The following is a 27,020-nucleotide window of genomic DNA, read 5'->3' on the forward strand; positions in this document are numbered from 1 at the left end:
CTTCATTTCATTCATTTGATCTTCAATCACTGATACCCTTTCTTCCACTTGATCAAATCGGCTATTGAAGCTTGTGGATGTGTCACAAAGTTCTTGTACTGTGATTTTCAGCTTCATCAGGTCATTTAAGGTCCTCTCTACACAGTTTATTCTAGTTAGCCATTCATCTAACCTTTTCTCAAGGTTTTTAGCTTCTTTGCAATGGGTTCAAACATCCTCCATTAGCTCGGAAAAGTTTGTTATTAGCAGTCGTCTGAAGGATTCTCTCAACTCATCAAAGTCATTCTCTGTCCAGCTTTGTTCCGTTGCTGGTAAGGAGCTGCATTCCTTTGGAGGAGAAGAAGCGCTCTGATTTTTAGAATTTTCAGCTTTTCTGCTCTAGTTTCTCCCCATCTTTGAGGTTTTATCTACCTTTGGTCTTTGATGATGGTGATGTACAGATGGGGTTTTGGTGTGGATGTCCTTTCTGTTTGTTAGTTTTCCTTCTAACAGTCAGGACCCTCAGCTGCAGGTCTGTTGGAGTTTGCTGGAGGTTCACTCCAGACCCTGTTTGCCTGGGTATCACCAGCGGACTCTGCAGAACAGCAAATATTGCAGAACAGCAGATGTTGCTGCCTGATCCTTCCTCTGGAAGCTTCGTCTCAGAGGGGCACCCGGCTGTATGAGGTGCCAGTCAGCCCCTACTTGGAGGTGTCTCCCAGTTAGGCTACTCTGGGGTCAGGGACCCACTTGAGGAGGCAGTCTGTCCATTCTCAGATCTCAAACTCTGTGCTGGGAGAACCACTACTCCCTTCAAAGTTGTCAGACAGGGACGTTTAAGTCTGCAGAAGATTTTGCTGCCTTTTGTTCAGCTATGCCCTGCCCCCAGAGGTGGAGTCTACAGAGGCAGGCAGGCCTCCTTGAGCTGTGGTGGGCTCCACCTAGTTCGAGCTTCCTAGCTGCTTTGTTTACCTACTCAAGCGTCAGCAATAGTGGATGCCCCTCCCCCAGCCTCGCTGCCACCTTGCAGTTCAATCTCAGACGGCTGTGCTAGCAGTGAGCGAGGGTCCGTGGGTGTGGGACCCTCCAAGCCAGGTGCAGGATATAATCTCCTGGTGTGTCATTTAATAAGGCATTGGAAAAGTGCAGTATTAGGGTGGGAGTGTCCTGATTTTCCAGATACCATCTGTCACGGCTTCCCTTTGCTAGGAAAGGGAAATCCCCGACCCCTTGCACTTCCCAGGTGAGGTGATGCCCTGCCCTGCTCCATGGGCTGCACCCACTGTCTGACAAGCCCTAGTGAGATGAACCCAGTACCTCAGTTGGAAATGTAGAAATCACCCATCTTCTGTGTTGCTCATGCTGGGAGCTGCAGACTGGAGCAGTTCCTATTCAGCCATCTTGGAACCTCTCTCTCGATTTGCATTTTTTACCTGGCTCTTTGGAAACATGTTGCTTTAAACATTCCTTCTATTACTCGAATGGTAGAAATTTCCAACATGTTTCAGGACCATGAAAAAAATGCAGGGACAGATGGTTTTTTGGTACCAATTAGACTGTGTTCAGGTAGGCTTATTCTGTTTATGTGCCCTGGTGATGAATGGTCCTGATAAGATGGCCTCTATCCTGCTCGTGTGTGTGTGTGTGTGTGTGTGTGTGTGTGTGCACGTTACTGCCAGGCCAGTGAAGAATTTAAAGCTCACAGAGATAAGGTAATGTGCACAAGGCCACACAGCCACAAAGGGGCAGCAGAGATGGAATTTAAATGTGGGTCTTCTGCTTCAAAATAACTCATTTATTTCCAGGTGGAAAGGGAAATTGTGACCAACATACACAATTAGAAAAAAAAAAAAAAGTCCCACATGCCCTTCAAGAAAACCAAGGTTTGGATTTCAGACATTTTAGTCCAAGGACCTAATTGCATCTACAGTGGTCATCTGTTGTATTTGCCACCCAATATTCATTATCCTTTCTGATGGTACCTACACTGGTTCTTCAGAACAGACCTACCTCCTTTCCCAATCCTAGCCCATGTATTAAGAGGGGTCATCTTCTCCAAGGTCCTCAGCCAAACAGAACGGGAGGGGGTGCTATCACATTGGTTGTCTCAGGCATGAGCATTCAACCCAACAAATCTCGATAAGGTTTTGCTTACATTTATTTCTAGGACTGTTTATTTTCATGTGCCTTGAACCTGAGAGAATGTAGGTCTTAGATACTACAGCTGTCTTGCCAGTACCTAAGGACAGTCTTTCTGAAACTACAGCCAGCAAAAATAGAGCCAAGAGCTGGAGAAAGAAACTAGGTCCTGATATTATCTTTGGAACCACTGCAATCTGGACCTGAAGCTAGAATTTTCCAGTTATGAAAGTTAATAAATTAGAGTTTCACTTAAGCCTACTCAGATTGATTTTTCTATCACTTGGGACATAAAAATGTCCTGATAATGTAGCATCACCCTGTTCTCTTTTAAAATAAGCATCAGAATTTTCCGAATGTAAACCCAAAATTAGCATGGTCATGCAGCCTGTAGTCCTAGCTACTCGGGAGGCTAAGGCAGGAAGATCTATTGAGCCCAGGAGTTCAAGGCCAGCCTGGGCAATATAGTGAGACCCTATCTCTAAAACAAAAACAAAAACAGCCATCACTGGTGAGATTTTGGGTACACATTTAAGCACAAAATAGAGTTTCTCAAAAATTGTTCTCTTTGGAGCAAAACTACCAAGAGGCCTTTCCTTGTTGGAGCTCTCCATATGCCAGAGGCCATTGGGCCAACCAATCCTCTGAGTACTTGCTCCACTTCTGTGGGTCCTTGCTGAGAAGTAACCACAAACACTTACAATAAATAGTCACTTGTTTGTATATTTGGATAGTACCTGTTGTGTAAGTAATGGTTTTGGACATATTAGAGAATGGGATGTGCAGGCCAAATGTGAAGTCCACTAAACACAGAATGAGTCAGTGATGCATCCCATCCAAGCTTACTTTTTATTATGCCATCTTGTATAGTGGGTTGAATGGTAAGCCCCAAAAAGATATCTCTGTGTCCTAATTCCAGGAACTTATGAATAGTACCTTATGATAGCAAAAAACAAAAAAAAAAAAAAAAAAAAAAAAAAGTGAATATTATCTTCTATGGCAAAAGATGTGATCACATTAAGAATCCCTAGAAAAGGAGCTCATCCTGTATAATCCATGTGGGTCCTAGATGCAATCACATGGATTCTTATACAAGAAAGACCAGGAGAAGAAAGACACACAGAGGAGGAAGTAATATGAAGATAGAGCAAACAGAGATGTGACCACAAGCCAAGGAATGCCAATAGTCACCAGAAGCTGAAAGAGAAAAGGAGCAGATTTTCCTTCAGAGCTTCTAGAGGAAGTGTGACCCTGCTGACACCTTGATTTCAGACTTCTGGCCTTCAGAATAGTAAGAGTAAGATTTATTTTGTTTTAAGCAGTCACAGGAAGTTAATATAACTTGTTGGAGTAATATTAGACCATTGAGATCAATTTCAGTTCAGACATCCAGTAAGGGAAATGTCAGCAAAGGACCACAGACAACTAATATTTATATATTGCTTACTATGCTCCAGGCAATGTTCTAAGTACTTTGCCCATATTAACTCATTTAGTCTTTATAACAACCCTAGGAGATAGGTATTAGTATTCCTATTCTACAGAGAAGGAACCTGAGGCACAACAAGATTAAGTTAGCCCAAGGTCAGATAGTTACGAGATATCAGAGTTGGGATCCAGGTGGCACTGATTCCAGAGTTTCTGCTCTCTAGCATTATCCTCTATTGCAGTCAATGTCCACATCAGAGGATTACACCCCTGGTTGCACAAGCAAGTCACCTAAGTGGCTTTAGAAATATTAAAGGGGAGGAATCACCCTGAAGACAAATTAATCACCACCTTGGACACATGACTTTGAGCAGAAGTCATTTTTAAGAGTTCCCCCAGATGATTTTAATGTGCAGCCAGATTAAAAGCCAATGACATAATGACTGCCAGTGGCATATTTGATTAATTTGTTTAAATGTGCATTGCTTAGATGTTTTGGCTTTTCCAAAGTCTATGTCTACACAGAGAAATTGGACTGCAAAACCTAGTAAAAGGTTTAACTCAGTAAAACTGTAATTTTTTTTTCTTATAATGGTCTGGTTGATCAATTTTTTTCAAGGGTTATACCATAGGAAAAACTCATTGTAAGGGCTACCTAGTAATCAACAAGTTGTTTTAATTTTGGTATTGAGGGAGTAGGAATGGAAAATGATAAAATGGAGATGGAGTAGGAATGGATGAGAAACGGAAATTCATCCACATCCCCAGAACCCATTCTGGACAATTTCTGGTCAACTCTGGTCTGTGTATCTGTGACCTAGAAATCCAGAGTACAGCACCTTGGGGACGCTTGATTTTGGAATGCCCTAGAGCAAACTCAAAGGGTGTTATTGCTTCTAAAACAGGACAAACTTCCTTATATTCTCCTGAACAAAAAGGAACTCATCATAAAAGCAGCCTTCCAGAGCCTGCTCCAGGCCTGACACAGGTCAGTGCTACCTGACCTTCTGATACAGAATCTCAGGTTGAACGATCCTCTGATAGGGCTAGTGCTATCTCACTTTCAGATCAGCACTATGAAGCACTTTAGAAACTAGGCATTTACAGATTCAATGCCATCCCCATCAAGCTACCAATGACTTTCTTCACAGAATTGGAAAAAACTGCTTTAAAGTTCATATGGAACCAAAAAAGACCCCACATTGCCAAGACAATTCTAAGTCAAAAGAACAAAGCTGGAGGCATCACGCTGCCTGACTTCAAACTATATTACAAGGCTACAGTAACCAAAACAGCATGGTACTGGTACTAAAACAGAAATATAGACCAGTGGAACAGAACAGAGCCCTCAGAAATACCATACATCTACAGCCATCTGATCTTTGACAAACCTGAGAAAAACAAGAAATGGGGAAAGGATTCCCTATTTAATAAATGGTGCTGGGAAAATCGGCTAGCCATAAGTAGAAAGCTGAAACTGGATCTTTTCCTTACTCCTTATATGAAAATTCATTCAAGATGGATTAGAGACTTAAATGTTAGACCTAATACCATAAAAACCCTAGAAGAAAACCTAGGTAATACCATTCAGGACAAGAGCTTCACGTCTAAAACACCAAAAGCAACGGCAACAAAAGCCAGAATTGACAAATGGGATCTAATTAAACTAAAGAGCTTCTGCACAGCAAAAGAAACTACCATCAGAGTGAACAGGCAACCTACAGAATGGGAGAAAAGTTTTGCAATCGACTCATCTGACAAAGGGCTAATATCCAGAACCTACAAAGAACTCAAACAAATTTACAAGAAAAAAACAAACAACCCCATCAAAAAGTGGGCAAAGGATATGAACAGACATTTCTCAAAAGAAGACATGCATATAGCCAACAGACACATGAAAAAATGCTCATCATCACTGGCCATCAGAGAAATGCAAATCAAAACCACAATGAGATACCATCTCAAACCAGTTAGAATGGCAATCATTAAAAAGTCAGGAAACAACAGGTGCTGGAGAGGATGTGGATAAATAGGAACACTTTTACACTGTTGGTGGGACTGTAAACTAGTTCAACCATTATGGAAAACAGTATGGCGATTCCTCAAGGATCTAGAACTAGAAGTACCATATGACCCAGCCATCCCATTACTGGGGATATACCCAAAGGATTATAAATCACGCTGCTATAAAGGCATATGCACACGTATGTTCATTGTGGCACTATTCACAATAGCAAAGACTTGGAATCAACCCAAATGTCCATCAGTGACAGACTGGATTAAGAAAATGTGGCACATATACACCATGGAATACTATGCAGCCATTAAAAGGGATGAGTTTGTGTCCTTTGTAAGGACATGGATGCAGCTGGAGACCATCATTCTCAGCAAACTATCGCAAAAACAGAAAACCGAACACCACATGTTCTCACTCATAGGTGGGAACTGAACAATGAGATCACCTGGACTTGGGAAGGTGAACATCACACACTGGGGCCTATTATGGGGAGGGGTAAGGGGGAGGGATTGCATTGGGAGTTATACCTGATGTAAATGACGAGTTGATGGGTGCTGACGAGTTGATGGGTGCTGACGAGTTGATGGATGCAGCACACCAACACGGCACAAGTATACATATGTAACAAACCTGCATGTTATGCACATGTACCGTAGAACTTAAAGTATAATAATAAAAAAAAAATAATTAAAAAAAACTAGGCTCTACAGAGTCTAAATCTGCCCATAATACTAATGGATTTTAAAGCTTTTTAGCCATGGACCACTTTCTTCAATGGAAATCTTACTTGGAAGGCCAGCAAACATAAAAATCAGGGGAGAGTTTATGTACTTGAAGAGAATCTGAACCCCTACTTGGCCAGACCTTTAGTGTAGGAAAATACAAAGAGCCTTTGCCAAGAGAGGGCCAAGTAAATATCAAGAACTACTCCAACATTATAAATAATTCTAATAATAGAAGACCTATTTGGTTATTCCTTGACCTGTCCTGCTCTGAAGTGTGCCTAGTGTTAATTTCCTAGGCTGCCGTAACAAATTTGCCATAGACTGGATAGCTTAAAACAATAGAAATGTATTGTCTCACAGTTTTGAAGGCTGGAAGTATGAGATCAAGGGGCTGGCAGAGTCATGCTTCCTCTAAAGGCTCTAGGGAGGAGTCCTTCCTTGAGTGTTCCTAGCTTCTGGCAATGGTTTGCAGTCCTTGGCATTCCTTGGTTGTCATTGCATCACTCCGATGTTTGCCTCTGTCTTCAGATGGCCATCTTCCCGGTGTTTCCCTGTGTTTGTGTCTGTTTCTCTCGTCTTATGAGGACACCAGTCACATTGGATTTAGAACCTACCTAATCCAGTATGGCCTCATCTTAACTAGTCATGGATGATAATGACATTTCAGTCAATGGCAGACTACATATATGATTATGGTCTCATTAGACTATTGTGCCCCAATTGCCTGCAGTATTCAGTACAGTAACTGCCTGCAGTAATTGCCTGCAGTATTCAGTACAGTAACATGCTGTACAGGTTTGTAGCCTAGGAACAATAGGATATATTATACAGTCTAGGTGTGTAGTAGACTATACCACCTAGGTTTGTGTGAGTACACTCTATGATGTTTGGACAATGATGAAATCACCTAACAAGACATTACTCAGGATGTATGCACAATGTTAAGCAATGTGTGTTATCGCAAAGAACCTATTTCCAAGTAAGGTCATAATCTAAGGTTCTAGAAAAAACATGAATTTAGGAGGGACACGTTTCAACCCAGTACACAGCTCCAGTCCTACCTCTGAACTTGTTTATATGGCTGGGCCCCACCACCATGGCCAGATCTCCCCCAGCAGTTACTCTGACACCAGATACCTGTGGCTTGGCTTTTTGGCTTCCATCAGCTTCTATTGCCTAAATGTTTGAGCACCCAGACTGGTCTCCGGGTTCCAAATGTTGCCACTCTGGCTTGACCTGCTGCCAGTCCAGAATGGAATGTTTTCTTGCATGTTTTCCTTTCTAGATTTCAATCAAGAAAAAATGAGCAAGCTGTCTGCAGAAAATCCTATGGTGTCTTTCCAGACAAAGAAAGACTTCCCTGGAAACCACTCTTTGACTCATTCAATACCCCTCTTTTTCTTAATGATGGCTAATATAAATTGTTTTTTAGAACGTGTTTCTTACTAAGTGATACCATATTTTAACTGAGTCATGCTAGAACCTACTATTATTCTTTAAAAAACCTCTTTATTCTTTGAATATTTTAACATACCTTTGCATAAAACAAAAAATGTTAATTTGTATTTCAATTTTATTTTAGTTATTTCCAAATTGCTCCAAAAAAAGACAAGGAGGGGAGATTTAAGGCCATAAACATAGACATATAAAGTGCTGCAAGATGGCCTAAAATTTAAAGAAAAAGGAGGCAAATGAAAATAAAGATATGAAAGTAAGGTTAATTGACTAATGAAGTTAGCACCTAGACTCTATGTCAAAAAGTCAGGTATGTTTGTCTACTGAATAGGACAAAAATTTAACGATGAACTTTCTAGTAACCAATACGTCAGTGCCCATAAGTAAAAGTAAACAAACCAGCACACACACACACACACACACACACACACACACACACACAAAGTCAAACAACACACCCCAACCACCAACTCAGCTCTGAAGAGAAATCTCAAAGTTTCCTCTGGGAACTGTTAGGATTTAAGTAGAACAGAGTGGTTTGTGAAGGTACTTATAGAACTTCATCATCACTTTTTTAAAAATTGTACATGCCTACAATATCTATGTACACACCAATCCCCTCCTTTTTTAAAAAAAGTCATTGACCACTGGGAATCAAGTATTTTAGGTAGGTGAGAGGACAGGTGCTCCAGGATATTCTATGACACGTGATTAATATATATGAACTCTTTCTGAAGACCTGGCCCTATATCCTCTAATGGGACATTCCATTCTTCTTTCCATCTTGTTGCTACTGATACTTAGAAATCTATCAAGCAAGCACTGCCTTTGATGTAAGCATCTAGATAGACTGTGGGGATGGGGAGAGAGCTCTGACCAATGAACCTGAAACCAAGATGCCTAAGGGTGTCTAGAGCTCCCATCTCCTGTCCATCTTCCCCTGATTTTCCTTCTATATCTCACAGTTCCCCTGAACTTTTCCAGCACTTTTGGTATCTCTATTTTACTATCCTGGGCAGTAGCACTGATTCTTAATAAGCCCATGTCATTTGAGAACAGGCACCTGATTTCAGGCTCCTGGTCTTTGGTGTAACTTGTTCAATGCTTTCCCCAATATATAGGCTCCTGGAAAACCTGCATCAGCACTCTCTCTTCTTTTTCCATCTTTTTTGCTGCACTTCCTTTCTCCTTTCCCAGCTTTTCTTCTTTTTACTGTTGTATCTCCTTTCAACCTCTTTTCCCATTTCCTTTTACTCCCCTTTCCCTGTTCTTTTATGCATCTACTCCTTTTCTTCATACCCTTGCCCTCTCTCTGAGTAGCTTCTCTATAATCCTATGGCCCTACAGAGCTTATCACACATTACTTCAAGACTTTGTTACTCAGTCTCTCCACAAGAATGGCCTGCAGGAAGACAAGCAAAATAAACTGGATACCAAGTTTAGGGAGAAGATCAGAAGATATAGTATCCTAAGGGCTGCTGCAGAGAAAGGCAGCAACTCATCCAGTTTCCTGGATGGGTGCCCTCCCTAAAATATTACTCAAAGTCCCCAGAATGTTGTTTTATAAATTCTAGAATCAAACCTTCTACATACCTATCCCATCCCTAGAAAAGCAATAGAGAAATGCCTCCCTGGGGAAAGCAAAGTGATTCCCTCCACATCTAATCCCCTTTTCTAAAATGAAGGCTCAGCACCTTTCCAAGAGCTCAATAATAATGCAATGAGATTTGTAAAAGAGCACACCTGACTCCTCTCCAAGTGTGCCCTAACTGGGGAAACACACAGCCTCCAGTATTTACAGTGTGGATTAGCCCAGTTTTCAGGCTCCAAGACTCTATTAGCACAGCAATATTAACCTAATTACTTTCTCTAGTAAGAGAAATATTAAGGCTCATAGACATATAATGATATTTTCCCCAAACACCAGTGACTTAAGACTTCTTCCCGTCTTACTCTGCCATGCTGGAAGACAGGGCAGCCACATCCCATTGTCAACCCCATGCAAATAAATGTTATCTGGTTTGAATTATCTAATGGTCCTAATCTGGCAGATCCATTTAAATCATGCAAAATCTTTGAGATGATTAGCTTGTGAAGATCTAAAATACAGCAGAAAACTTTTAAGTTCCCTGTTTATGTTTTTAAGTATTTATGGCATGTCCTGGTAATATTGGGAGACCTTGGAACTGTCCACTCAGTATCTTTCTTCCTGCCTCTACATTAAAGTAGATGTTCAATCGAAACATCTAATGAATTACCAAGGTTTTAAAAAACTTTGAGGATTCCCCTGAATGATAGAAAGAATAATGATCATTGGAGTGAAACCTCCTATAAGAGACATGCTACTGACCACTGGCTCCACTTTTAAAAAACATTTAATACCCCAGAAGATCAAAATCAAAGAGAATCAGATCAACTTCTTGGCCTGAGTAACTGAATCAACTTATTTGAATAACTAGTTTATCTTTTTCTATAAACTGATCCACTTGGGGTGGATTTTGGCATCGTGAAGCAACATTTGCTCAGCCACTCATGCTAACTGATCATTACCAAATCAGTAAAATATAAATGTTGACATGGGGTGGTTTTCAGCCTGAAGTACAAAGCTCAGCAAGCCTATGAAGGTAGGCTAAGGACATAACAGGCACTTTCACTGTTGGATTAATATATGCCATTTCTCTGAGCTATAATTTTGTCTCCTTTATTTCTCAAAGTTTGCAAAAAGAAAACTGTGGTTTTCTAATTTCAGTTGTTTAGCTTCTTGGTGCAGCCCAGGTTTACAGGTCTTTTTTTCCTTTTTAAAAAATTTTTATGTTTAATATTTGTGGGTACATAGTTAATATATATATTTATGTGGCACGTGAGATATTTTGATACAGGGATACAATGTGTAATTATCACATTAGGGTAAAATGGGGTAACTACCACCTCAAGTATTTATCCTTACTGTTACAAACAATCCAATTATATATTTTAGTTATTTTTTAAATGTGTAATAAAGTATTATTGACTGTAGTCACCCTGTATCAAATACTAGAACTTATTCATTCAATCTAACCATATTAATGTACCCATTAACAATCCCAAATCTTCTGATGTTATTTGGAAGCAAACAGTTCTGTAAAGTTTTGCAGCAATGAAGCCTAGATATTGCCATCAATTTGAGAACTTTTAAAGAGTTTACACCTACATTTAAATATTGTCCTGATACAAAGATGGGAACAATACACACCAGGGATTCCAAAAGGGAAAAGGAGGGAGAGGGACAAGGGTTGAAAAACTACCCATTGGGTACTATGTTCACGACTTGGGTGATGGGATCATTAGAAGCCCAAACCTCAGCATCACACAATATACCCATGCAACAAACCTGCACACGTACCCCCCGAATTAAAATTTTAAAACAAATCAATAAATGTCCAGGGACTCAGTAGCCCTGATCAAAGGCAACATTCAAAGACTGATCCACCTCAGCATATCTCCCTCCTACATCTACCTCCGTTCCATTGTTCATTTGGACCAAACAAAAAAAGAACAAAAGCACATTCTGAGGTTTCTGCAACAGAATTTGCCATGTGAAAGTTTCAAACCAATCATTCATAAGCATCTGTTGGTATCTCCCACTCTTTATCTCCTACTCTATAGTCCCACAGCCACCTTCCCAGCTGCAGCTACATGGAGCCACAGGACTCATGTAAAGGAAATCATCATTCTCCTATCCCACTTAGTCTTCTACAAACTTACAAACTTGTAAAATACTTCCCAAAGCATTACAAGTCAAGCCTGAAGATGGAAAGTTTGGGGAAAAAAAAAACATGACATTGAGTACAAGTGAAGGTCACTAAAACCAATAAATCAACCACTATTGCAAATTTTCAAATTAGCAAAGATAAATACTAAAATCCACTGGAGACACATGTGCTTCCAGTCAAGGAGGAATAATAGGAGTTGGATTTCTCCTCCAGGCTAGAAAATAAAAGACAAGTTATATGAAATAAATATTTACAAAACACAGGATATTAGGCAATGAAAAACAGTGAGTGGCAAGAAAAAAAAATGACTCACACCACTTCATAACTGACCCAGCTTCCTGGTTTGAGAAAACTTCCAGGCTGAGGTACAGGGAAGGGGATCCCAGGGAGAAGCTAAAAGACTTCCTGAGTTGAGGGGAAAAAACCCTGAGATTTCAAGAAATCAAGACATATAGAATTTTCAAGACAGAGGCTGAAAAGGAGAGAGACACACAGAGACCTGCAGAGAATTTTCCTCAAGTATTAGCAGAGTGTTAATTAGTGCATTTGTGTGAGGAAAGAATTGCCCAAAAGAATTAAAGGGAACAGTATCCAGTTATCACACATGGCCCACAAATAGAGCCTGTACCCAAAAGCCAGATAGAAAAGGTCATATGAGACATTGGGTAGAATACTCAAAAAGGCCTTACCTCAGAGGAGATGATTAGCCCTAGCACTAACACTTTTCTGGAACCACTGAACAAATCAGATCAAGACCTGAAAGGATCAAATTGTTTCCAAGTAACTTAACTGCATCCCAGAACAAAGCTCAAGAATATTTATAGAAATCCAAAAATATCCAACACCCAACAAGGTACAATTTCTGACCCTCCAATCAAAGATTGCCAGGCATGCAAAAAGGGGTGAAAACACTTCCTATAATAGGAAAAATAATCAATCAATCAAAACTGACACTGAAATGACACAGCTATTAGGTTAGCAATGATATTAAAACAGCTGTTATAATTGCATTCCATGTGTTCACAAAATTAAGTAGAGACGTGGAAGATAGAAAAAAAGTCCAAAATCCAAAATTCTAGAGATGGAAACTACAATCTCTGAGATAAAAATACCAGAGATGGGATTAGCAACAGATAACACATTGTAGAATGAAAGATTATGAACTTGAAGAATAGCAATAGAAATTACCCAAAGGAAGTACACAGAAAAAAAAGAATACACAAAAATGAAAAGAGCATCAGTGAGTTGTAGGACAGTTTAATACACATGTAGGTCTCATACATATTTTCCTGAATAAAAAAAAGGAGAAGTGGGGCAGGGGGTGGGGTGGGGGGAGTGAAGAATAGTGTATGAAAATCGTCCAATTTTGATGAAAGCCTTAAGCTCACAGATTCAAGTTTAAGGAACCCCAGAATAAGAAATATAAATACACCAAGGAATACAGTAACCAAACATCTCAAATCCAGTGATAAAATGAAAATGTTAAAAGTAGGCAAAGATAAGAAGACACATTAAATACAAAGGACAAGGATAAGGGCAAGAACTTGTTTCCTGTTGGAAACGATGCAAGCAAGATGACAGTGAAACATCTTTAATGAAAGAAAGCAGCTGTCAATCTGGATTGGTATATCTTAGAATTTCATATCTTTGAAAACAAGGAAGAAATAAAAATACTTTCAGAGATACAAATTCTGATTTCAGGTAAAAGGAAAAAATGATACCACATAGAAATATAAATCAACCCTCAAAAATGAAGAGCATCAAATATGGCAGCCACATAAGTAAATATATGTCTTTTATTATTTTATTTAAAACTGTTTAAAAGATAATTGACTATTTAAACAAAAATAATAGTAATAAGTTGAGGCTTTTACAACATGTATATAAGTAAAACAATAACATAAGGGCAAGAGGGAAGAAATGGAAGCATATTATTTCAGATTTTTATACCATACTTGAAGTGGTATAATATCACCTTAAGGTAGACTGATAAATTTCAGATATATGCAATAAACCTTTAAGCAAATTAACAAAAGAGTTACAATGAATAAACTGACAGCAATATAAATAGAAATAACACTCAATCCAAAAGATGGAATATAAATAGGAAATAGGAATAAATAACAGAGACACAAATGGAAACAAATAGCAAGATGATAGACGTAATTCAAACTACATAAATAATCTCATTAAATATAAACATTCTAACATCCCAGTCAAAAATCAGAGATTGTCAGAACGGCAGGGGGCAGGGGAAGAAAAATTCAACAGTATGCCGCCTTTGAGACACACACATTAAATCTAAAGACAGAAACAGATTAAAAGTACAATGTTGGAATAAACATAGATACATATACCATGTTAACCCTAGCAAAAAGAAATCTGTAGTGGCTAACTTAATATCAGACAAAAGTAGATTTCAAAGCAAAATATTACCAAGAATAAAGAAGATTGTTTCATCATGATAAAAGGATCAGTTCATCAAGAGGACATACCAGTTCTAAGTCTCTATGCATGTAGTAATAGACCTTCAAAATACATGAAGCAAAAACTGATAGAACTGTAAGAAAAAAAGGCAAGTCTACAATTTTGATCAGATATCTCAGTACTCTTCTCTCAATAATTGGTAGAATAGGTAGAGAGAAAATCATCAGGATATAGAAATTTGAAGCACACTAACAATCAAAATAACCTATGGACAATTTTAGAACACTCCTCCTCTTGGCAGTATACACGCTCTTTTCATATTTACACAAAACAATTATTATGATTGATAGACCCAATTCCGGGCCATAAAACAAGTTTTAAATTCAGTAAGTTTAAAAGGATGTATGTCATACAAAGTATCCTCTCTATCCACAGTGAAATTAAATTAGAAATGAATACATGTCTAGAGAATTCCTAAACATTTGGAAACTAAATAACACCCTTCTAAATAACCCTTAGATATGAGAATAAATCAAAAGAGAAATTAAAATATTTGAAATAAATGAAAATGGTAACAACATATTAGAATTTGTGAGGTGCTATAAAACAATATTGAGGATGAAATTCAAAGCAATAGGTGCCCATATTAGAAGAAAGAGAAAGTCTCCATTTATAACCTTGGCTTCCATCTTAAGAAAAATAGAAAAAGGACAGCAAATTGAACTCAAAGCAAGCATAAGAAAAAACATAATAAAGATCAAAACAGAAAACAATTAAATGTAAAACAAAATAAATAGTGAAACTCAATGAAATAAAAATCTAGTTCTGAGATGATCAATACAATTTCTAAAGCTCTCGTCAAAAAGATCTGGAAAAAAAGTGAGAAAACATAAATTACCATGATTAAGGATGAAAGAGATGAGATCCTCTCAGATTCAAAATATTAGAAGGATAATAGTTTGGACTTTGCCAGGTTACATGATTGCATGTTAAGGGATCTTCCACATCTTGCTACGAAGGAGAATAGAAAGATGACAATTTCATAAGTGGGTGGTGTAATAGCAGCTCAGTGGGGGAGATCTCACACATGAAGGGTGACTTTTAAAATCCCTCAGAACAGTAACTACTTAAGGGGTGTCGTATCTCTGCTGAGATTTAATTGCATGGTCAGTTTGTAAAATACATCTTAAAATTTTGTAATACAGTATTATTTCTTCTATTAGCTAAAATAGGAGTTAAATAATTAACTGTTTTAATAATACTATAAGAAAAAAATACAAACCTAAAGTATCAGCTATTTCAAACCTAAAGTATCAGCTATTTATATCACTTTATATTCCAGTCATGGTCAGTTTCATTTGTACATGTCAACATGGATTAATTTAGCGTGTACTCTTTATGTGCTACTCTTTAACTAAATGGCTTCATATATTTATTTCTATACACAGATATAGTCCATGCAACTAATATTTTTGGAGTACATATGGTAATTTAATCATATGGATTACAATCAATCCCCAATTGTAGAGCATTTAGGTAACTTCCAGTGTTTCACAGTTGTGAATAGTAACACTATAACTTTGTGTAGACTGATTTCTTCTTTTTGGATTATTTCCCTTGAGTAGAATTCCTGGCTCTCCTCCTACTCACCTCTCAAAAAACTGAAACAGTTTATCAGCACTTGTTGAACATTTCCAGATGAACTTCACAGAAACTTTGAACAATTCTAAGTGACACAGGGCCACATATACATACAATTTTTTCACAGGCCTACCTAGTTTTCTTATTTTTATTGAAGTAAATTACTACATAGTCAACTGAACATATTTAAAAGGTACAATTTCGTGTGTGTGTGTGTATATATATATATATATATATACACACACACACACACTTTGTATACTTTGTGTCACCAGAGATTAGTTTGAATTTCATAGAATTTTATATAAACATAATCATAAAGCATGTACTCTTTCTAGTTTTTGGCTTCTACAAATAAAGCTACTACAAACATTTGTATACGAGTCTTTGTGTCAAGGGATCATTGGGGTGTCACTTCACTAGCTGGAAACCTCTGTGGCCAGCAGTGCCGTCTGCCTGAGTATTGCTCATGCCCACTGGGCTCAATCTGCCCACTTAGCCTGGCGGGCTGCACTTGGCTGTTGCTACTGGCCTGGATCCCACACCTGCCAAGGGTGAGCCAGGCACAGAACGATAAGGGGTGTGTGTGTGAGTGAGTGCAGGGTGCAGCCACTGCACACAGCTGGGCACACCGTTTGCTGTGGCAGGGCAAGCAGCTCCAGATGATAGCACAAGTGCCGGCTCCATGTGAGGCTGTGGTTGGACCAGATGTGCCCCAAGTGGCTCCCACTGTTGGCACCCACATCTGGAAGAGGGGAACATGGTAGCGCCTGGAAGCTTGGAGATGCCAGGAACCACGAGCCCCAAAGAGGGTGTCATAGCCCTGGCTCAGGGCATCCCTAGTTCTGGGCTCCCCAAAGGGCCCCAGCTCTTCTCTCCTTCTTTTTGCCTGCAATGTGATAAGCAGGGGAGCATGTTTCAGACCTGTTTGTGTTACAGCTCTTTCAGTCCCCACATTCAGCAAGTCCTGATTTCTTGTCCCGTGTCCAGGAACAATGAGGTATCTAGACAACTGGAGGATGAGCAAGGCAGAGAGGAGCTTCAGTGAGTGACAGAGCAGCTCTTGGGAGACCCAAAGTGGGCAGCTCCTTCCCACAGCTGGTAGTCTTGATGTCAGCCCAAGGCTGGATGAGTCCAGAGTTTTTACAGTCTCAGAAGGAAGTGTGTGCTGATTGGTCCATGGGCGACCATGAGCTGGTTCAGAAAAAGCATCATAAATTGTCACTCTGGGCCACTGACTCCATCCAGAATTGACAGCCCAGCACCCAGGGTTCAGGCCATCCCTGGCTTGAAGGTATTGTTTCGCCCGAGACCTGCCCCTTTCCACCCAGGAGCCTGTCTACCTCCTGCCACAATCCACATGCCATCCATGGTGCCCAGTCTGTTAGTGCCAAGGGGTGCCTGCAGGCCTGCACCAAGCCACCCTCAGCCCCCACTTGCCCCTCCTCCCATCCTCATCAGCACCCAAAGTCTGGAGGGGGCCGAGGAGGCAGGGGGTTGGTGTGTCAATGCCGCCCTGAGCTTGCACAGGCCAGGCCGGGTTGCAACAGCACCTTGGCTCAGCCACAACTTTGCTCTGCCCAGAGCAGGTGCCTAGAGTGGGAAGAAGCCAAGGAGTGGGAGCAGGTACTTCCAAGCCTGCAGGGGCAGGGGTGCTTCCCAGGCCCCTGAGAGCACAGGGAAGCCCGGGTCCAGAGCCATGGCTGAGTGGCTGCAGCTGTGCCCAGGAGCACTGGGCTTCTGCCCCACCAACTTGATAGAGGATGGGGTTCACGCCTGTTCCTGGACCTGCCAGCCCCGCGGAGTGCGCGGCCCCACCCGCGCCTCTTCCACTGCAGCCACTCCATTCAGGCTGCTGCTACCATCAGTTGTATGAACACATGCTTTTATTTTTCTTGGAAAAATAACCAGAAGCGCAATGGCTAGATTATATGATAGGCATATGTTTCACTTTTTAAGAAACTATCAAACTATTTTCCAAAGTGGTTTTCATTTTAACTTCCCATCAAAGGTATGAGAGTTCCGGTTCTTCCACATCCTCAAAAACACTTGGTATGGTCAGTATTTTTTAATTTAGCCATTCTATCAGACACATAGTCATACCCCATTGTGGTTTAATTTGCATTTCCCTAATCACTAACAATGAGCATCTTTTCACGTTCTTATTTGCCAGTCATATGTTTTCTTTGGCAAGGTATCTATTCATATAATTCTCCCATTTTTAAAGTTAAGGTGCAAAGGCAATTCATTGGAGAAAAAGTAGTATTTTCAACAAATGGTACTAAAACAATTGGCTGTCTGCATGCAAAAAAAAAAAAAAAAATTGATTCATACTTGGAACCCTACTTTAAAAATTAATTCAAAATGTGTCATAGACTTGAAATTCAAACCTAAAACTACACATCTTCTAGAAGGAAATATAAGAGAAAATCACTGTGACCTTAGATTAGGCAAAACTTTTTTAGATATGACATCAAAAGCCAAAGAAAAATGGAAAATTTAGATTTAATCAAAATTAAAAATGTCTGTTTTTCAAAACATAGTTAAGACAAATTATACCAGATGTGTAAAGAAGAGCTGGTACCATTCCTACTTAAACAACTCCAAAAAATTGAGGAAGAGGGACTCCTCCCCAACTCATTCTATGAGGCCAGCATCATCCTCATACCAAAATCTCACAGAGACACAACAGAAAAAGAAAACTTCAGGCCAATATCCCTGATGAACATCGAGGCAAAAATCCTCAATAAAACACTGGCAAACTGAATCTGGTAGGACATCAAAAAGCTAATCCACCACAATCAAGCAAGCTTTATCCCTGGGATACAAGGTTGAGTCAACATATGCAAATCAGTAAATGTGATTTACATAAACAGAACTAAAAACAAAAACTACACGATTGTCTTAATAGATGCAGAAAAAGCTTTCAATACAACTAAACACTTCATCATGTTAAAAACTCTCTACAAACGAGGCATTGAAGAAACATATTCAAAATAATAAGAGCCATCAGTGACAAACCCACAGCTAACATCATACTGAATAGGCAAAAGCTGGAAGCATTCCCCTTGAAAACCAGAACAAGATAAGGATACCCTCTCTCACCACTCCTTTTCAATGTAGTACTGGAAATCCTGGCCAGAGCATTCAGATGAGAGAAAGAAATAAAAGGCATCCAAACAGGAAGAGAAGAGGTTAAACTATCCCTGTTTGCAGATGATTTAATTCTATACCTGGAACACCCCATAGTCTCTTCCCAAAAGCTTCTTGGTCTGATAAACAAGTTCAATAAAGTTTCAGGACACAAAATCAATGTACAAAAATTACTAGCATTCCTATACACCAACAACATCCAAACTGACAGCCAAATCAAGAATGTAATCCCATTCATGATTGCAGCAAAGAGAATAAAATACCTAGGAATACAACTAACCAGGGAGGTGAAAGAGCTCTACAATGAGAATGACAAAACACTGCTGAAAGAAATCAGAGATGACACAAAACAGCAAAACATTCCATGCTCATGGATAGAAAGAATCAATATTGTTAAAATGGCTATACTGCCAAAGCAATTTACAGATTAAATACTATTCCTATCAAACTACTGATGGCATTCTTCACAGAACTAGAAAAAAACTACTCTAAAATTCATATGAAATCAAAAAAGAGCTGGGATAGCCAGGCAATCCTAAGAAAAAAGAACAAAGCTGGAGGCATCACATTACCTGACTTCAAACTACACTACAAGGCTACAGTAATCAAAACAGCATGACACTGGTACAAAAACAGACATATAGACCAATGGAACAGGATAGAGAGCCCAGAAACAATGCTGCACACCTACAACCATCTGATATTTAACAAAGTTGACAAAAATAAGTAACAGGGAAAGGACTCCCTATTCAAAATGGTGCTGGGATAACTGGCTAGCCATATGCAGAAAATTGGAACTGGACTTCTACCTTATACCATATACAAAAATCAATGCAAGATGAATTAAAGACTTAAGTGCAAAACCTAAAACTATAAACACCCTAGAAGAAAACCTAGAAAATGCCATTCTGGACATAGGACCTGGCAAAGACTTCATGACAAAGACAGCAAAAGCAATTGCAACGAAACCAAAAATTGACAAATAGGACCTAATTAAACTAAAGAGCTTCTGCATAGGAAAAAAACTACCAAGAGAGTAAACATGCAACTTACAGAATGGGAAAAAATATCTGCAAACTGTGCATTTGACAAAGGTCTAATATCCAACATCTATAAGGAACGTAAACTAATTTACAAGCAAAAACCAAACAATCCAATTAAAAGTGGGCAAAGGACATCAACAGATACTTTTTAAAAGAAGATATATGTGGCCAACAATGATATGAAAAACTGCTCTGCATTACTAATCATTAGAGAAATGCAAATCAAAACCACCATAAAATATCATCTCACATCAATCAGAATAGCTACTATTAAAAAGTCAAAAATAATAAATGCTGGCAAGGTTGTGGAGAAAAGGGAATGCCTATACCCTGCTAGGGGGAATTTCTCAAATAATTTAAAACAGACTCACCATTCAACTCAGCAATCCCATTATTGGGTATATCCCCAAAGGAATATATATTGTTCTACCATAAAGACACATGCATGTGTATGCTCATTGCAGCAGTATTCACAACAGCAAAGACATGAAATCAACCTAAATATCATCAATGGTGGACTGGATAAAGAAAATGTGGTACATATATACCATGGAATATTATGCAGCCATAAAAAATAATGAGATCATGTCCTTTGCAGGTCATTTTCCTCAGCAAACTAACACAGAAACAGAAAACCAACTGCATATCCTCACTTATAAATGGGAGCTAAACACCAAGTACATATGGATACTAAGGGAACAACAGAACTGGGGTCTACTTGAGGGTGGAGAATGGAAGGAGGGTGATGATTGAAAAAATACCTATCAGGTAGTATGCTTATTACTGGGGCGATAAAATAATCTGTACAGCAAACTCCTGAGACATGTAGTTTACCTGTATAACAAAACTGCATATGTAAACTTGAACCTAAAAATAATTTTTTTAAACAAAAGACAGTTAAGAAAATAAAAAAGACAAGTCACAAACTGAGAGAAAATATTTGCTAAGCTTATACCTGGCAAAATACCTCTATCCAGAACACATAAACAACTTTTAAAACTCAATAATAAGAAAACAAACAACCCAATACACTGGAACTTAGATTTGTTTATCACATAAGTAACTTTTTGGCAAGTAAAGAGCATTGACTGACAGCATGAGACACAGAGTTAAGTTTTAAAAGATAGAAGTAAGATCATGTACTGCTGATACAAGAGAGCAGGCAGAGAGTCAAAAGAGAACCAGAGTTTGTACATGACAAAAAGATCTTGGGATGTTTCATGGTTAGAAAGAAAGAATATCAAAAGCAAATTACCCTATTTTCTTCACAGTAACTTCTAGGATCAGCCTTAACAATATGGAGCAAATATTAAAAAACAAAATTGAAAGTGGCCCAGAGCCTAATTTAAGACTTGGGTAGTAGGACTGGATAATATGGCACAGTTACAGAAGATGTTTGGAATCTAAAAGTAGAGAGATATTCCAAGACTGAGTCTACAGAGTATAAGGCAAATTTAAGTCACAGATCACCAAATGGGCCCCTTTTCCCAACAGACATCACGTCCCCACCCAGAAATCTTGGAACAGGCCATTCTTCAAGGACCAGGTCAAGTCTCCCATCCTCACTCCCACTCACTCCACCAATGCTCTGCACTGCAAGCACTTGTAAAATAGCACTAATAACAGGGATTGCCTCAAGGACGAAATAAGATAGCCAATGTAAAGAACATAATATAATGCCTGGAACACCCAGAGCTCAATAAATATTGGTTTCCTTTCTCTCCCTTCTATAACCAAATGGAAGACAAATTGCACTGTTGGCCCTAGTTCAGGGTTTTTTAAAATTTAGAGCTCCTATGTTGAGCTGAGTCTCGTTAAAGGCTCCTGGGTTGAGCACAGAAACTTTTTAAACAACTTGAGTGCAGACTTTGATGTCCCCGTTTGCCATACATGGCAGGGAGTCAACAGCAGAATGGGAGGTACACCAAGTTGCAGAAATAAGTTGCCAGGCTGTGGCAAAATTCAATAAGTAGACAACTTCTGTATTCCATCTAGTAACAAAAAATATTTATGCTCCCCCTCCAGCTGGCTGAGGGCCCCTCACAGAGCATCACTGCAAGTCTTTCCACTGTCCCTCACCCATTGCTCCTCAGGCAAGGAAACGTGAATTACCTGATGGGTCAATCTGGGAGCAGGACCTGCCAAAGGATGTGTACAGCTCAGCCCTTCTGCTGTCTTTTCAAAACAGGCACCACTGTGAGAGGCCTGTGGTTGCCCAGCCATGATCATAGCTAAGTATTTCTAAGGTACTGTGTTAGAAGGCCCACATAATCCAAAAATCAAAGCCACATTCCCCCAAACCAGCTTTACCAGTAATAAAAGGTGATAATGTGTCTCTAGTTACCTAATTCCTGGATCTCTCAGTTAGTTCTGAACTTGAATGGAGAAGAAGGGTGCCATTTTGAGGCCCCCTCAACACCTACCCACCTATCTGCCGCATGCCCCATGCACTTTCAAACATAGACAGGCACTAGGGCCCTCTCAGATGAATTTTCAGTGGCCTGGCTGGGACCTGTGCTAACCAGGCCTCTTTCCCCTTCAGTTTACATTTTCCCACCTGCCTGATACTCTCAGACTGACATTGCTGCCACCCAAGTTTCACAACAGAAAGAGTGAGAAGCACACAATGAAGGTTCTTTCCTGCCTTCTTCCTAGAGGGCAAGCACTAGGCATTGTACTCCTATGACTCCCATGAGACCTAGCACAGTTCTGAGCTTATAGAACTCTGATAAAGATCAGGAGACCTGGCTTCAAGCTTCACTCTGCCCTTTCTTGCCGTGTAACTTGGCACTTGTCACTTGGTCAATCTGAATCCTTGAATTCCAATCATAATTATTTATTTTGTTTGTTCTTTTTAAGACATTAAATTAGATTCTAAATGGGCAAAAAGTTGGTCCTTTCTTCAATGTGGTAAAAGTGAAATGGTCACGATCTCCAAAGCTGGTTTATATTTTTGGCAAACATAGCTATATATTTTTCAGATGTGCTTATGATGTCATTCCATTTAGAATGAAAATTCCAAGACTCCTACTATTTTCCCATAAAGGATCAAATAAAAAACTTGGAACCCAAGAATTCTCAGAAAACAATATTTACTACCAAGTCCCCACTTACATGTAGCAGAAATTTTCTAAAATATGCCCACTGCTTTGCTACAGAATTTAACCAAATTTTATTATAGAATTACCAGACACTGAATGTAAACCTATGCCATTCATAGCTTTCTTAAGAAGGGATTGGTAAACTATGGCCCATAGGCCAAATATGGCCCACTGCTCGTTTTTGTAAATAAAACTTTATTGGAATACAACCACATTCATCTGTTTATATAATGTCTGTAGCTGCTTTCCTGCTATAGCAGTAGGGGTGAGTTGTTGCAATAGAGATTATGACCTGACTTTGTACAGAAAAAGTTTGCTGACTCTCGTTCTAAAAAAATCCTTCAGTTAATCTTAATTGATTCAAATTATGCCTCAGGAACATCCTTAACACATGATTAAGTGATCACAGGAATGTTGCTTATCTTGTTTGGGCTTTGTTTTCTTAATCTGTAAGAGGAGAGATTTGTCTATTGCTTCCAATGTAGCCATTACTTCTCATTCTGATTCTCAGCAAATGAGTAGTTGCCTTAGTGAGGTCTGATTACTTCTGAATAGTTGAGACATCTGCACCTCTCATGAAATAAGAGAAGCATCGGCAGGGGCTCATGAGGAGACTCAAGTTCCAACTCCTTGATTTGCCCCTAACTGACCCAACCTTTTGTGCTTTGCTTCTGTAAAATGAAGAGGCTGGGCAGGTGAGAACTACGTTTCCTTAGAACAGATAATTGTGGTCCAGTGTGTGAAATGCCTCATGGAAAGCCACACTGGCTACTATGAAAGCCCAAGGAACAGCATCACAAACTGGATTTAGAGAGAAGAAAAGACTCAGATAAGGCTTCTTGGAGGAAATGATGCCTGACCTGAATCTTGAAGGATGAGGAGAAATTCTGCTGGAGAACAACTGACTAATAAAGCAAATAGGCATCTTATTGAAGCCATCATTTTATTTGGCTAATTTAAAAAAATGTGTCAGCATCTAAACCTCAGGGAATATCTCTCTGAATTCAAGCAGACTCTAATGTGTGCATTATACTCCGCTTCTAGATATATATCATGGAAGTTACACTGCCCTAAACCTTTTCACAATGTAGTCACTTTTTCTCTGGGAAAAAAAAAAATGTTTATTTATCTTGTTCATTCAGTTATCAAGGTCCCATCAAAGTCTTGAAAAAGGCATCAGCCACCAGATGCAGAAGTTGTGTGACTGACCACTGTATGGAACACCAAGACTTCTTGGCAAAGTGAAGATCAATCAGAGAGTTTAGACAAGGGGTCATTCCACAGCTGTAATCACAGTCAACAAGAGGTGAGATAACTCTTGACTTCAAATGACTTTGGCAGTGGGATTAGGCAACAGTGCTTAGGCAGCAGTCATTTTCATGTGGCTAAAGAATCCAAACAGCCACAACAATAGATTCGGAAGGGAGGAAAGTTATCTGAATTGACCTAACTATGCAATCTCAGCAATTATGATTCCCAAGTAATTGCTAGCTCTCCTACAATTCTATCTGTACTGTTGTTGTAAGTAGAGTTCATTCATGCATTCAACAAATTCTAGTGAGTACCAACTATGTACCAGCTCTTTGTATACAATGGGGATACAGCCATAAAAAAATGAGACAAAAACCCTTGACCCTGTGGAATCTACATTCTTGAGTGCCATCCTTGTATTGAGAAAAGTGCAATGAGTTTTAACTTCTATTTGATGGGACATATTGCTGCTTTGAACAGTCCCCAATGGACATTTTGCAAAAGAGTCTGAGCCAAACCTGAGCCATCCTTCCTCCTTTTCTCTCCGTCTTTTTCTCTGTCTTAGCAACACACAAGACAAGATAAAACCAAGACAGCCTGAAGTTTGTTCCTTAATGCACCCTCAGTATCAAGCCAAATGACACCTTAAGCCTCAAAACAGACACGTATGATTATATCAAGACCCTAAAGAATGCTCATAACCTTTGAACCACTTCTGGGAATCCTGACTAAGAAAATAGACCTAACCTTTGAAAAGAATTTAGATGCAAAAAATGTACATCACAGCTTCAATGAACCTAGCCTCACCCCAAGACAAATTAACTGTCCAACTAAAAATGAATATATAGGTAAATTATTATTTTTACAGTAGATGAAATAAGCAGATATTAAGAAATCTATGATAATGTGGGAAAATACTTACTATAAAATGTTAGGTAATTAAACAGAACAAAAAACCATATATTCAACATAACAAGCATGTATGAAAATTTAAGGAAAAAGATTTGATAGAAATTCTCTAAAACATTAATATTTAATACACTTAGATGTAATTATGAGTATTTTCTACTTTTGGTATTTTTCCATTTTTCATTAGAAAAAAATGTTTTTATAATTTAAAAAAATTTTTAAGAATAATTTTAAGCATAAATATAGTTTTTAAAAAGCAAGAATGAGGTCTCATTTATCCAACAAGTATAAAACAATTTATTAACATACCTGAAGCGCCTGAGATCTGGATTCGTACTGTCTGGGTTTGAACTCTGATTCCTCATTATTGTGTGACCTTGGGCAAGTAAGTTATTTAACCTTTTCTTGCTCCAGTTTCCCACCTGCAAAATGGGTGTGCCTACCTAAATGGGTTGGTATGAGGATGAGTAAATTATTTACTCAGAGTGTTTGGCACAGAGTGTAACACCCTGTAAGCACTCAAATAATAATAGATCAAACACTCCAGTGGCCTCAAAGAAAAAATTCAAACAAGAGGAAAGACAAACTTCAGGTCCTGATGCCTCAGGGACAAGTAACTCAGAGTTGTACTTCCAGTGGGCAATTTTCCCTCAGGCAGAACGAATCTCCAAGTCCTTTACTAATACTTTAAAATTTCCTCTGAAGAAGGACAGTATGTAGATATTTATTTTATGCATAATTATTCCTTTGGTTTTTTTTTTTTAATGCACTGGTCATAATTTATTGTGCAAAGTGCCTTTTGATTTCAAAAACAAGCCTAAACGTTATGTTAATCGGATTGTCACAAAACACTAATCATTAAGATGAAATGACCTCATAAAATATTGCTTATGTTGCCAACATACGGTACTTAATTTGAAGATAAAAATAATTGTTGATAAAAATCACATTTCTCTGTCAAATGTCTGTTCAAAAATCAGTGAAATAAAGAACTAATATCTTATCTCCTGTATCCAACATCCTTCTTTCTGTGCAAATTAAACCATCTAAATCTGAGTAAAATAAAATCTGTGTAAAATAAAGAATCTTGTTCACAATAGGCTTTGAGTAAATATTTGTTGAAAGGATACAGTTTAGTTCTTATTACTTGACAACATTTGCCTTTTTAAAAGAGTGAGAATTCGGTTAAGATTGCATAAATATTAAATCTCGACCAATAAAGAAGATTCAGAGGATAAGAGGGAATTAAGAAAGACAGTTTGAAATTTATCTCTGACACCTCTCGAAATGAGGCATCACTTTCTTTTTACGAGAGAGATTATGCCAGAGGCATTTTTATCCTAATTTCTAATCTAAACTTCCTAGATCTTTTGACCCTAGGAATCTTCTACTCAGAATAAGGCAGTGCTTCTTCGAGATTTCGATTTTGTTTGATAACCTTTCTCTGTTTATGGGCTCTGTTCTCTTCTTGCATGGAATATCCGACTACTCAAAATGGCTAAAAGGTCTTAAACTTCAGATTCACAGGCTCAGATTTGAATCTTAGCGGGCACCAGCTGTATTGTCTTTTTTCAGTCCCATAACCTTACTCAGCCTCAGTTTCTTTATAACGTGGACATAATAAATATCTCTCAGAAGGTTACAATAGAGTTAAGTGAGACCATAGATACTAAACGATTGGGCATGGTAGGCAATTTAACAATGTGTTCGTTCTTCCCTTTCCCTGTGAGACTTTACTGAGGCTGGACGGTCTTTCTCTGACATCCCTTGGTCTCTTTCCTGTCTTTCCTTCCCAGAGCAGAAGGCAAAGTTCTCCTGAACCCGGATTTTTTAAATCTAGAAGAACATTTTGCTCTAAGTTACCCACTCACAATTAAAGTCCCAGGGAAATTAGAAAGGCAGATGAATTGGTGGTGTGCTTGGTCGCTTTTGGGAGGGGCCTAAGAAGCCGGGACCCTCGCTTAAGTCAGTGGGATCTCACGATATTCTCTTCCCCATCT

At 38.9% G+C, this 27,020-nt stretch overlaps 1 protein-coding gene across 1 annotated transcript in view; it reads right to left on the reverse strand.

Moving 5' to 3' along the window:
• Window positions 1-27,020, reverse strand: part of SRD5A2 (steroid-5-alpha-reductase, alpha polypeptide 2 (3-oxo-5 alpha-steroid delta 4-dehydrogenase alpha 2)) — a 56,990-nt gene that overhangs the window by 28,951 nt on the left and 1,019 nt on the right. The window lies entirely within an intron of this gene.

This window comes from Mandrillus leucophaeus, unplaced genomic scaffold, assembly GCF_000951045.1.
Source record: "Mandrillus leucophaeus isolate KB7577 unplaced genomic scaffold, Mleu.le_1.0 Scaffold1768, whole genome shotgun sequence".
In the NCBI taxonomy this organism is placed as follows: Eukaryota; Metazoa; Chordata; class Mammalia; order Primates; family Cercopithecidae; genus Mandrillus; species Mandrillus leucophaeus.